Source organism: Lampetra planeri, chromosome 11 (assembly GCF_965212315.1).
Source record: "Lampetra planeri chromosome 11, kcLamPlan1.2.h2, whole genome shotgun sequence".
Lineage (NCBI taxonomy): Eukaryota > Metazoa > Chordata > Hyperoartia > Petromyzontiformes > Petromyzontidae > Lampetra > Lampetra planeri.
Genome location: NC_136117.1, coordinates 15,083,796 through 15,096,264, shown reverse-complemented (window position 1 = coordinate 15,096,264; position 12,469 = coordinate 15,083,796). Strand labels below are relative to the sequence as shown.

The window sequence follows — 12,469 nt, the reverse complement described above, 5'->3', positions numbered from 1 at the left end:
GTTTTCTCGTCAGAGACGCCACCGCTGCCTGTAGACCGAGTCTCAGCCCGGCTTGCCGTGCGTGGGGCTCTACTGAAACGTTCTCGCACTGGGCGACGTCATGAGGTCATTGTGTGGTCAACGAGATGAGTTGGGGCTTTCGGAGAAGCCTAAAGTGGGAATGTGGACAGAAGCAGACTTTCCGAAGCATTTTCTGGTTGTACCGAGTGTCCGACGTTTCATTCCATGTGCTGGAAGCTTCATTAGTTCAGTTGCTGAAGAAGCTGTCAGCGCGTGAACCGAACCGTCCGACATCACTCCGAGCGGCACGCGTTGCAACCTTGATAACGCGTGGGAGAGCCATACAGCACGAACTCCTGCGTGGTATGCACAGGCTGTGATTCGTATCGTGAAGGAGGAGGATTGGTTTCTGAGCAGACTCGATTGAAAACTCTGATCACTGAGCACTGCAGATGGTGACACTGTGGCCTAGCCTAGCCATGCACACTTACACCGGCAGAAGAAGTTATACCAGAAAAACCACCGCGGCAGAGAGGAACGATATTTCTGGTTACCCAGCGCGTTGCGCCGGCTCGGTTACGTGGCCAGCACCAGCGAGCAAGCGGGTAAACCATCTCACCCGACACGTTGCCCCGGCCGCCCCAGCAGCGTCACCCTCATCGCCGTCTCTGCGGACAGTGCTGAGAAGCGTGCAGCGCAGCTCCTCGCAAGCCGTGCGTCGCTCCCAGTGGGCGATGCGAGCCGTCTGACATGGTGGCTGCTGCGGCGGGGAAACAAAACCCGGGGCCGTTCAACCGTGCGGCTGCTCAGAAAGCCGCTTGCGCTGCGGCTTGGTGGTTCTTGTAGGACGAAGGCCTAGGAGGGTGGGGGGGCGGTACTGCGTCGCGTACGTTGGCGGAAAAGCGTTCGATGCGCCGTCGTAAAAAATTACCCCATTGATAAGCCGCGCATCCGATTTCCACGCATCCAATTTCGCGGCTCACATCTCCATTGTACGGCTTCCTTCGAGGCAAGATGTGTTCTGAGCCCCCGTGTCAAAACACCACATTGTTCCACACAAAACGCGCCTCTTGCGACCTCTATCGTGAGCAATAACTGTGTAATTTGCTGCGCGGGAGCGGCGGTGATTCCGTGTTCCTCCGGCACGCATAACGATAAAAAGCCGCTCCCGCTGCCATCTGCTCGCTCGCGTCACGATGGCTGCCGCGCGGTCCCTCTCTCGCCCGTTAACTTCGCCCGCACGCCGCGGTTCGAGCAGCCGCGGCCAGCTGTCGCGCGCGATCGGCATGAAGCCGACGCGCTTTCTTGAACAAGGAAAACACGGAGCGGGGTTAAACAGGCGTTTCAATTTGCTTTGCCACCGAGCCCCCCTCCCCCCCGTGGATGCGTGCGAGCGAGCGTGCCATTGTGCACGAGCGTACGCGTGTACACGAGGCCGCTCGTTGGCGAGCCACGACGTTATCGTGAGCCACACGCAACGCGTGGCTCGCTTCAGCGAGCCACAGGACCCACACAGGCTTTTTGCGGTGACCCATTCGACCGGCCCAGCCAATACCAATAACCCGTATTTACCCTACACAGCCCAAACCAGTAGGCCACACAACCTATAGAAGCTGTCAGTGAGCCACACAGCCCTTCGCAGTGAGCCGCGTGTCCCAACTCATCACCGTCTCTGTTGCTGCTGCCGGCTCTGTGTGGGGGTTCCGTGTGAAGCAAATCTCACTTCCAGCCAAGCAGCTCAATTTGTTACTCCTGGCATCTGTTTTCCTCCCGTCACCGTGAGTCATTTATGTATTTATTTTGTTGTTTTTCATTACACATTTTACCGAGTCAGCAGCGCCCCCCCCCCCCCCGTCCCCCATGGGGGGTAGCCGCGAGCGTGTGTCGATGGTGCGGCACGGCACAGCGGCCGTGCCAATGGCCCCGGTCTCCCCGCACACTTCGAGCAAATTATTTATTTATTTCTAAATTACTCGTTGCCAATTGCGCTATCAGCAACATGTCACAAAGTGAGAAGTCCTCTGAATTCTCACAGATGCGGTGCGATATCTGCTGTTGTTAGAGAACGGCCACGCGTGGGTGATGTCACGGATCTAATTATAACCCTGAGGTCCCTTCAATCTTATCATCGCCGTCACCCACGCTAATCCACTGCTGGATGGAGGGCTTCCCAAGCTTGGAGAGGCCTAGGAATGGATGGTGCATGGCTGATGATGTTGTTGGTCCGGACAGAGAGGAGTGGTGGTGAGTGCACCGCGCTGTGAACCCAGGAACCTGAGTTCAATATCTGCACACAGCCAGTATCCCTGCCACGGTGATATCCGAACTGGTACTGAATGCCGTCCAATTCACCAACCCCTATCACTGACCAACGTGGTAAAATACGGTCGATCAACCTTTATAACCAAGATGGGCATGAGGAGGCCTTCATCTAGCAGTGGATTGACAAAGGGCTGTACAGTACGGTGTTCTCATTGTCGAAAATGCCATCTCCTTTTATCGCTGAAGGGTGGCGGCTACCAATCACTCCGTCGCACCCTTTACGAGCCTCTCTCTCGTTGTGAAGGGGCTGATCCAGACGCGGCTGGCACGAGCCGAAGGCAGCTCCGCCGAGTTCCAGGTCGACCTGTGACAAATCCGTTCACCCTTTCTCCATCCGACGCCGCACGCCGCCATTCCCTGCTGTCGCACGCAGGGCTGGCAACCTCGGCATGTGCAACGATACGCCGTTTACTTGGACGGTAAACCCTCGCGCGGAGATATACTCTTGCACTTCTTCATTATCGCTAATGAAATAAATGCCTCCCAGCTGTAGCGCATTAATTGCGTGCCAAGATTCACCTCTTCCCCCCCCCACTCCCAGCTCATCGATCACCGAGATTCACGTGTGAGCGTACGGCGATGCCGAGTGTCGCCGCGTGCCCCGGCACTGATTAACGTCCTCCTTATCCGGAGAGAGAGGAGGGGGAGGCGCGGGCGTTGTACGAACCAAGATCCACATTCCCGCAGTCGGCGTCGTCATCCTCGCTGATTCTTAGCCTCCGCCGCCTGCCCCCGAACGAATGTGGCTGCTGTGCCGTGTGCCTCAAGTGTTGTACGGACGGAGTGGAACCTCGCGAGATGTGCCGAGAGCACGCCCAAAGATCCCAAACGTGAAATGGTCAGCAATGAACGGCACCTGGCAAAGTTGTGACATGTAACAGGTTTCTTAAATTGAAACAGGTTATCTTATTATTCTAAAGAGCTTTGGGAAAAAAAGGCGATGGGATGGAATTCCAAAGTGGAGCAGCAGTGCAAGTAAAGAAACAATAACAGAATAATTTGAGAGTGTTGGATCATCAATCACGCTGACTGAGTAGTATCCAGGCCTCTGCGCAGGGATGCAAATTCATGACACGTTACATCAACAAAATACTCATGACGTGACCCTCCTCTTTGCCACCACCCCTCTTACATAGCCTTGTAAGGATTCTGTGATTAAAATCTTTTCTTACAATCATGATCATCGTTATCGTCATTAGACCATAATCTATCCACTGCTGGATGGAGCCTCCCCAATACGTCACCATACCTCGTGGCCTGTAGATACAACAATCCGCCTGGCTCCTCCACGCAAGCTCAGTTTGTTGCTCCATTCTCCGCACTGGGTGTGTAATTAAGCATTTCCTCATTTGGCTGCTGCTCTGTTGTTAGTCTCGACCACCGTCCGTCATTCTCTCCAGCGACGTGGCCTACCCAAGCCCATTTATTTTTCTGAACAATTTAATACTCTTGCACTGATTTGTTTATGTTCTCCTTTTCACTCATTCCCCTTCTCCTTGCATTCACCTCGCCAAGTTCAGCGTTTGATCTTTGTGGATGTTCGTGTCTTCTGATCCGCAGGTCATAGCAGATAATGTGCATTCCTCACACGGTACATGCATCAAATTTTTCTTTCAAGAATCAGCGACTGATTTACAATGCATACAAGTTGTGTGTCACTCATTGGAGGAAACTGCAGATTCAGATAACAGTAATAACAATACTGCCAGTTACTTGCCTAGGAAATCCTCCTGGAGCCTCAAGACTCGTGTTCAGGAGGGTCCTGCATTGGGATGTTTGGCCATTACCGTGAATGATAGTTTGTCTTGGTGTGAGACAGAACCAGAGAACTCGGCCACACCTCGCGGTCCCATGCCTACAATACCTGGCAAGCCCTGTTGGTCACCAAACAAGTACTAACCAGGCTGCAGCTTGCTGAGCCTCCCAAGATTCAACAACGTCAGTCACGTTCACGGAAATACGATGGTTGGTCGATATGAAGCCTGTAGATTCTCCATGAACCGCCTCAACGGCAAACATAATAACCATTGCAATTCATCGACGTTGAATCATGGGGCAAAAGGTAGTTGGTGGGGCCAGGTGTTACAAGTGGATGTCCACTCACGCCCACGTGCAAACACCGTCCCTGGCTAGCGCATCTTGTCTCCCGAGCCAACACAGATGGAATTAAAACCTTCATGTGAAAAACCCACTCCGTTGTCTGACTGATTTGTTTAATCAGCTGCCTGATTGCTTCAATCTGTGCCTGGGGTTGCAAATTGATGACATGAATAATGGTAGGTTTTTACCCTTTTAACTGGTACAAAACTGACACCTTTATTCAAGGCATCATGTTTGCAATGACCACAACACAAGTAGTCAATAAAGCAAACAAAAAGAAGCAACTCTGATAAGGATAATAATATGCACTGTCCTTGAAGTTGATTGGCCCACACCCGAGACGGCTTTCTTTAGAACCTAGTCCCCATTGGTGTAGGGCCAGATGACACCAGAAGGCGTACAACTCAAAAACAGTGCAATATCAGAGTATTGAGAGTTCGGGGTAAACATTTACACTATGAGATCTCTTTTACCAGTGGCAAAATATAATGGTAGGTTTTTACCCTTTTAACTGGTACAAAACTGACACCTTTATTCAAGGCATCATGTTTACAATGACCACAACACAAGTAGTCAATAAAGCAAACAAAAAGAAGCAACTCTGATAAGGATAATATTCAACTTCAAGGACAGTGCATATTATTATCCTTATCAGAGTTGCTTCTTTGTTTGCTTTATTGACTACTTGTGTTGTGGTCATTGCAAACATGATGCCTTGAATAAAGGTGTCAGTTTTGTACCAGTTAAAAGGGTAAAAACCTACCATTATATTTTGCCACTGGTAAAAGAGATCTCATAGTGTAAATGATGACATGAATCTTCATTGTACCATCTTCTCCGGGGTTACCTTTTCCACACCGATTGCCTGCCGGCAGGATTTGGCTGCTCGCTTCTTCTCGGCGACACACGCCCACGTGCCGATCCGCGGTGCTTGCGAGCGGCGTAGCAAGCAGGCAGCAGAGTTGGTTGCCGTACCACTGGCCGGCAAACACCGCCCCCCTCCCCTGCCCTCTGGGACCAGGCCACCGCACCATCGACACAGCCGCGACGGCACCACCACTGCTTTTAGCGCCGATCTCTTGGGACGCGGCGATTGCGCTTAAACTCATCTCATGAATAATTCAGGAAGCACTGTTCACCTGTGTCTGGGATAGCGTTGGCTTAGCCGGCGCTGGAGACGGGACAGCCGGCGATCGGGGGGTTAAACCCGGGTCGCCGGAGCCAGCGTGAGACCGCCGGTGCCGGGTGGCTTGCGTTAAGCGCGGGCGTCGCGGAGAGGATGGGTGGGGGGGGGGAAATGTGGGGTCGTAAAGGGGGGTCGGAGACAGAGGATTGGGGGGCGGGAGGGAGTATGTAGACGGATTGATAGAGAGCTCTTGAGTGAGGTTCTGGCCTTGCCGGGGGGTTGAGGGAGGGGGTGCAGGAAGGCAGAGGGATTTGGGTCGTGCGAGATTTGGGTGAGATAGTGGCATGAGTTCCGGCGCGTCTGCCACAAATGATCGGCGGAAATAATCTGGTTTGACAGGTGTCTGCGCCGATCGCGACGTGGAGGCGCGGAGTTTTCTCTCACAGTGCCGGCACAAGTTGGGGGGGGCGGGGTGCAGGTCGTGTCGTGTCTAAAGCGAGCTTGGGAGGGCATTAGGGGGAGGCAAGGGAGAGAGGCGGAGGCCTCAGCCTGTCCCTTGCCCTGCTCCGAGCTTTCATCCCGTGCTGTAGGAGGGCAGCTGTTTTACCAATGGGCAGTGGGATTGTTTACTGGGAAAATCTTAGCATGCACCCTTGCCCTGAACAGCAGCGCAGTGTGTCAGTTTAGCGCTTGTTTCTTTACTCCGGACACCGCTGCAGGCTCGCGAGAACACACTTGTGATTTTTCTGCCCTTTGTTGACATCGTAGTTTGTTCGACATATGTTATTAGAATTGTTATTATTTGCACTCTGCGAGTCAAAACATTGCCTTTTTGTAGTACAGCGTAAAGTGCAGGACAACTCCTACACAATTTTCTCCGATCTCGATCTCCATAAACGGACAGTTTGTTGTGACGGTTGATGAATGGGACTGTGGACGTTGTGCCTCCGCGATCCCTCCCACCTCTTGGGTTGTGCGGTGTGTGCATGCTCACCACCGGCTAACGGCCCCCAAAAATCCTCGTCCACCCGCCAAACATCGGCACTTTCGACCGGTCGAGGCTGTCCGCCTTGTGCTCCTCCATGTGACCGCTAATCGTGATGCCTACGAGGCAACAACCTCCCAGGCTCTCCCTGTGTCCAGGAGATCGCGAGCTTCAAGCCACTCAACTAATGTGCACAGGCCTTTTACGAGCACCTCCCCATGCCGTGCAGGACTTGAGTGTCGTTTTTACCATATTTCGACAGGCTGGTCGTTACGGATTATTGAATATTGGAAATGTTTAAGTGTGAGCATAGACGTGCAGTACAACCCAAGGTCTCTAGCTGTGGCTGCCAGCCACATGCCTGCTCACCCAGTCCACCAGCAACCCCGGTTAATTTTAACTCTGAAAGTAAGCCCCTAGCACAGTCGTGGATTTACTGCACTGCCCTCTGCTGCCCCTAGCGTCACTTTACAGCCCTGTGATGACCTGTTGCGCCTGGTGGTCACCCGTACAAGACAAACCCAGGCGCAACCTTGCTTCGCTTCCGAGATGTAACGAGATGGGACGCCTTGCGGGGGATTTGGTCATGGTGAAATGGTGGCTCAGCAACTGACCCCGATAGAGAATGTGTCATTGTCATTTGTATTCGCAGCAGCAGCAACAGTCAACATCAATTCAAAGCACCTCGCTGTTCAAACAAGCGTGCAACGCAGCTTCTCTCCATTCACAGCCCTGAGCCAGTGTGGGAAATTCCACGTTTCCGCATCAGGAGCCAGTCAATCCATTGCGACTGTCCACGCGGCCGTATTCGTAGCAGCGGCAACGGCGGTGGCGTCATGAATATTGTAATGAAGCGTGTGAAGCGCCGCGTGATTGACAGCGGTGGCGGTTACGAAGGGGGCAGGGTGCGTGTTGCGAGGGTGTCTCGCGGTTGTGTCGTGAACGAGCCCTCGCCGCGGTTCAGGCCCGGCCACCTCGGCGTGCCGGAGAACGCTGAGCGGCACTGAACCTGCCGGCTCCCTCCGCCACTGTCAGCTCACGTGTCCACTGACCTTTTCAAGCGTGTGTTTTCGGCACACTTTGCCAGACCGTGTCATCTTCATGCTGTGCCCTTAAGGAGGGATGGGCGCTTACATTTATTATTTCGTCGGCCGGCCAGCCGGCTGTTCGCTCCTTGTGTGTGTGGTTTTTTTCCTCCGTTTTTGTTGTTGTTGCCGTTTGGATACATATTTATTTATTTCTGTCGGCCTCTCCGTCACAGCTCGCTCGGCTGACAAGCGTAATTGATTGGAGCTATTGCCGGCGTTATAGAAAACTGCCGCAGGTTCCAGGTCCGAGCCGCGCTCCGACACGCCGAGTTAATCGCGTAGTTCATCATATTTTCGGTGATTAGTCAACCCCAGTCGTAGCTGAGCCCGCTGGCACCACGTCCGCTCGCGGCCTTCGCCACACCGGCGCTTGGCCTCCCAGCGCCGGGCACCGCTCGCTCGCTCGGAATACTGAGGGATGGCCTTGTTTAAAAATTGAAAAGGTTTTGGCTCATTAGCACGGGGCCTGAAATATACAACGTGGAGAAGAGGCGTCGTAATATGGTATATTTATAAGAATGATGCCCCCATCCCCATTATTATTTATCACGCCGTGGTTAGGGGTGCGGGGGCGCGGGGGGGCTCCAGACACCTACCCCGGTGTGCGTGACTCCCGTCGTTTCCGTGAATGATTATGACCTGTCCGTCGAGGGCAGTGGGCGGGAGATTCTCGTTCTCCCTCCCTCCCACAATTTCACGGATTATCACGGTTCAGGAATCGAGATTCTTTGCAAGAATTGTTTCTTCACTGTCCTTGCGGCACGTCAAGGATCTGTTTTGCCCGCAGCATTTCCAAGAACCGCTCGCAGAAAACACGAGTAGGTGCAAGTAAGCGCTTCTCACGTGCACAATCCGAGGTATGTGTTGCGGTTGCTGTGGGGAATCTATGGGGGAGATTGCGGTGGGGGGGGGGGGCGTACCCCTCTAAATAAAATCAGTGCCCCCCATTCAAAGGCAGCTCCTAGGGGTGGCTGGGAAGCACTCAAGTGCAAGAGGTCATCAAATCCATTTCCGATAATGCCACCGCACCTCACCATTGCTTCTTACAAGAGAGGGGAGAGGTAGGGGAGTGCATGGAGCGGGGCGTAGAGTGAGATGAGGGGGAGAGGTAGGCAGGGGCTTTTCCATGGAGAAACGCACACGTACCCATGTGTGGGGTCAATGTCACATACGCAAATAGAAAAAGGCCCCAAGAGATCACGAAATTCCACTGCCAATTTTTCTCTGTGTCAGCAAGCAGCTTTCTTTATAAGCTCCAATGCTGTGCTTTGCAGTCTCTATGATTATACATTCGTGGCTGATGTCCCTGTACTCCCTTCACCCTTGTAGAGAAGCATCAGAATAAATGTAGAAATATTGTCTACCTACAAATATTATGGTATGATCAAATCATCCGGGATGCGCCGTGCCGGCTTTCATTGGTGCTCGCTAACCACGCATACACACGGGGGGGAGAGAGTGGAGACGCACAGTTCCCTACAGATAGATTCGAGAATCCACGGCTCTACTGGCACGTACTGGGGGTAACGCGCAACGCTGTAATCTGCTGTCCACCTTGCAGCCCTGCGCCTACAACACCTGGCAAACCCTGGCGGTCAATGTTACGGTAAAATAGCTAACGACCGCCACGACATTGGGCACTGCGTGGGGAGGCTCTAATCCAGCAGTGGATTGACAAAAAGTGCCGCTCGCGTACGCACGTGTGCACCTATTGCGCGTCTCGCGTGAGTTATTTCGCAGATGAGATTGGGAAGCCAGCAAGCGGGCTCGGTAATTGGCAGAACACGGAGGCCGCTGAGTGGCCAATCTGTTCACGGTCGATTCCCCGGGCTGCCCGGGCGGTCGGCGCATCTGCAGACGCGGCGGCTGCGCTCGTCGGCGACGGCTAAACGCCGGCGCCGTTATTCCAGGATCCCCGCGCGCTGCCTCGTTTGTTAGGAAATGAACACGCAGGAAAAAAACGCCAAACAAATAACCGCCTCGCTCTCACGACGGGCTTTCGGGTTGCACCGGCGTGCGGTTTGGCAGTGCGACCGGGAGGTTGTTCAGGAAGCGAACTTTGACCCTGCCTCTCTGGCCTCTCTGCTCTGAAGAAGGGACGTTGCCCAAAACGTCACCTGTTATATACTTTTATAGCCACAGTGCTCCTGATGAAAGTCTTTAGTTTCTTTTCATCTATATGTATTTGTCCTTGTGCACCACTGGCAAAACAGCCCAACGCAACATCACCAAAATAATTTGTTTAAAATGTAAACATAATCTGAATAATACGCGTGCTGTCATTTTGAAAGTGGTCATCGTTTTATCAGTTCCAGAAGAAGCTCCCGGCATGCGGAACGACCCGGAAACAGCCTGGAGCACTTCGCCTTGCGATGCGGCCGTGTTACCCGTCTGGCTAAGGAGGCTCCGATGAAGCTCCGTTTTTCTTTGCGTGCCAAAGCCTCGTTCTCTCGGGGCCATTATCACTGCTGCTGCACAAAACACAGAATCGGTTGCAGTTGGAATCCTGCTTCCGTCATATCTGGGGGGAAGCACCCAGTTCCTACCTCCCGGCACCGGACAGAATTCAGAGTAAAGCAGTCAGGATCATTGATGGTCCAGCACTCGTAGATTCGCTCCCTCGCTCACCAGCGGTCGGTCGCCTCCGTATCGCCCTGCTATCACTACTACCATTGTTACTTGCCTACCAGACGCTGACTGTTTTGTCTCATCCAAACTGTGTTCAACCACCACATTGCTGGTGACAATAACACGCTCACTCACTCACCCAAGCACTCACTCGTACATCGCAGGTCACGAAGCTTCTCTCTGCTTCTTCCCTCGAACTGCTTCACTTTGTAATTCCCTTTCCCATCATCATCATCGTCATTGTCTCTTCTCTCAAGCTCTTACAATAATAACCTCGCTCAAGTCAAGAAACGGGTGATACTCTTATCAATCGCAATGTTGATAGCGCTGTCTGGTGCTGGCCGCTTGATGCGGACCATTAGACCTGTGTTCAGCAATGGTGTTCAAATTAACAAAGACAACACAACCGCAAACACCAGCACAGTTGTAAATAAGTAACCACCTTTCTTAATCGACATGAGGTGACGTCAGAGCTGACTCGAGAAGCCACTCTCCTGGCCCTTTCCTCGCCGCCGCCACCGACGGTTTGTGAGAAATCACGACAATTAGAGACGTTGACAGCCGCCACTCCAACACATCTGCCTCAAATTAGAGCGGCCCACGGCGCCACTTTGCGCCGCGTTGCTGGAGGAACGGCGGCCGCCCACTGCTGTGAATCGCTCGCCAGGGCCAGCAACGGGCGCGCTGCTCTCCACGCTGCTCTGGACCGTGACTCCACAACGTCGTGGAAGGGTGGTGACGCGCTCGGCGGCAGGGCGGCAGGGCGGCGCGGTGAGCGTCAGTGGTTACACCTGTGCCTAACGGCAAGGAGGTATTGGGTTCTGTACGGAGTTGAACTTGGGTTCAACTCACTGAGGCATTACAATCCACGGCTACTGAGCACTCCTTGGCGGATTTCTTCTGACTATTGTTGACTATTGCTGACGAGTGTTTTACACTTTTGTTAGGTGACCTCACAGTGACAATGTCATAATCACCCTCGTCTACCTATGGGGGTGTCATGCAGGTCGTTATCGAGAGTCGAGCACACGCGTTTCCCTCGCCACACACTACTCAGCACACACACAGTCTCACAGCTCTCACCACACGCATGACATGTCTCACCACACGCACAGATCACCTCAGCCACCACATACTATCGAACCTCTCGCCACGTACTCATCTCTCATCATGCTCATGCATCGCACACGTGGATCGCACACGTGCATCACGCATCGCCACTGACCGCACACATCGCTTACCACACACACATGCCTCTCACCACACGCACATGCACGCACACACTTGTGTCCTTGACCACGCATGTAGCTCACCACAAATATCACAGTGCACGTGTAACCCGTTCCACTCGTGCCACACAGTCCCCACCACGCACACGAGGCGAGAAACTCAAGAGGCCAGGATGCGAGTCTCATTCGCAATCTGGGTTCAGGAAAATTTATAAAGAAAAAAAAACCCCACACACACTCACCACACACAGACTCGCCACTCCACACGCTCACGCCGCTCGCCACGTGTGGCAGTGGGCACGGGGGGTGGAGGGGGTTGCGCCACCGGGCTGCCCGTGGGCCGAGACGGACTGTGCCCCCCCCCACCCCCCGTGACGATGCCGGATTAAGCAGCTGCTCATCCCGGGGGCATGTTCTTATTTACTGCAAATTACACGGCGCCGCTCATCATAACAAACCACGGCAGATGTTGTCATGATTTAATAACGCCGACTGGAAACTGTTTCAGAATTGCCCACACCCGATAAGTGACCAGGCTAATCAGCCTGGCATATTTCTAGCGTGCTCTAAATTGTAGCGTTGGTGCGTGCGTGCGTGTCTGCATGCGTGTCTGCGTGCTTGCGTGTAAATGACTGCTTGTGTGTTTGTGCATGCCACTGTGCGTGGCAGTGCGTGTCTGTGTCTCGATTGCATGTGCGAATGACTGCGTGTGTATTTGGTCATGCCTGTGTGCAGTTACGTGTCGTGTGAATGAACATGCTATTGTACTTGCGGGTGCACGTGTCTCACCGGTGAGCGTGCTGCACTACGAACCCGAGTTCGATTCCCTCTCGTGGCCAACGCCATTGAGGATTATCTGAACCCGTCAACTGATGAATACCTGGTGCGGTGCATAAACATTGCCACTGGGGACACAAAGGCGACCGGGGATGGTGCTAGCCACCCATTGCCTCGTGTGCAACCTACTCACAACACTTTGCTCCTACAGTCT

The 12,469-nt window shown here is 53.4% G+C and overlaps 1 protein-coding gene across 1 annotated transcript in view; it reads left to right on the top strand.

Annotated features, from left to right (window-relative positions):
* EXOC4 (exocyst complex component 4) overlaps positions 1–12,469 on the top strand; it is a 106,383-nt gene that overhangs the window by 63,473 nt on the left and 30,441 nt on the right. The gene's annotated exons all lie outside the window — the stretch shown is intronic.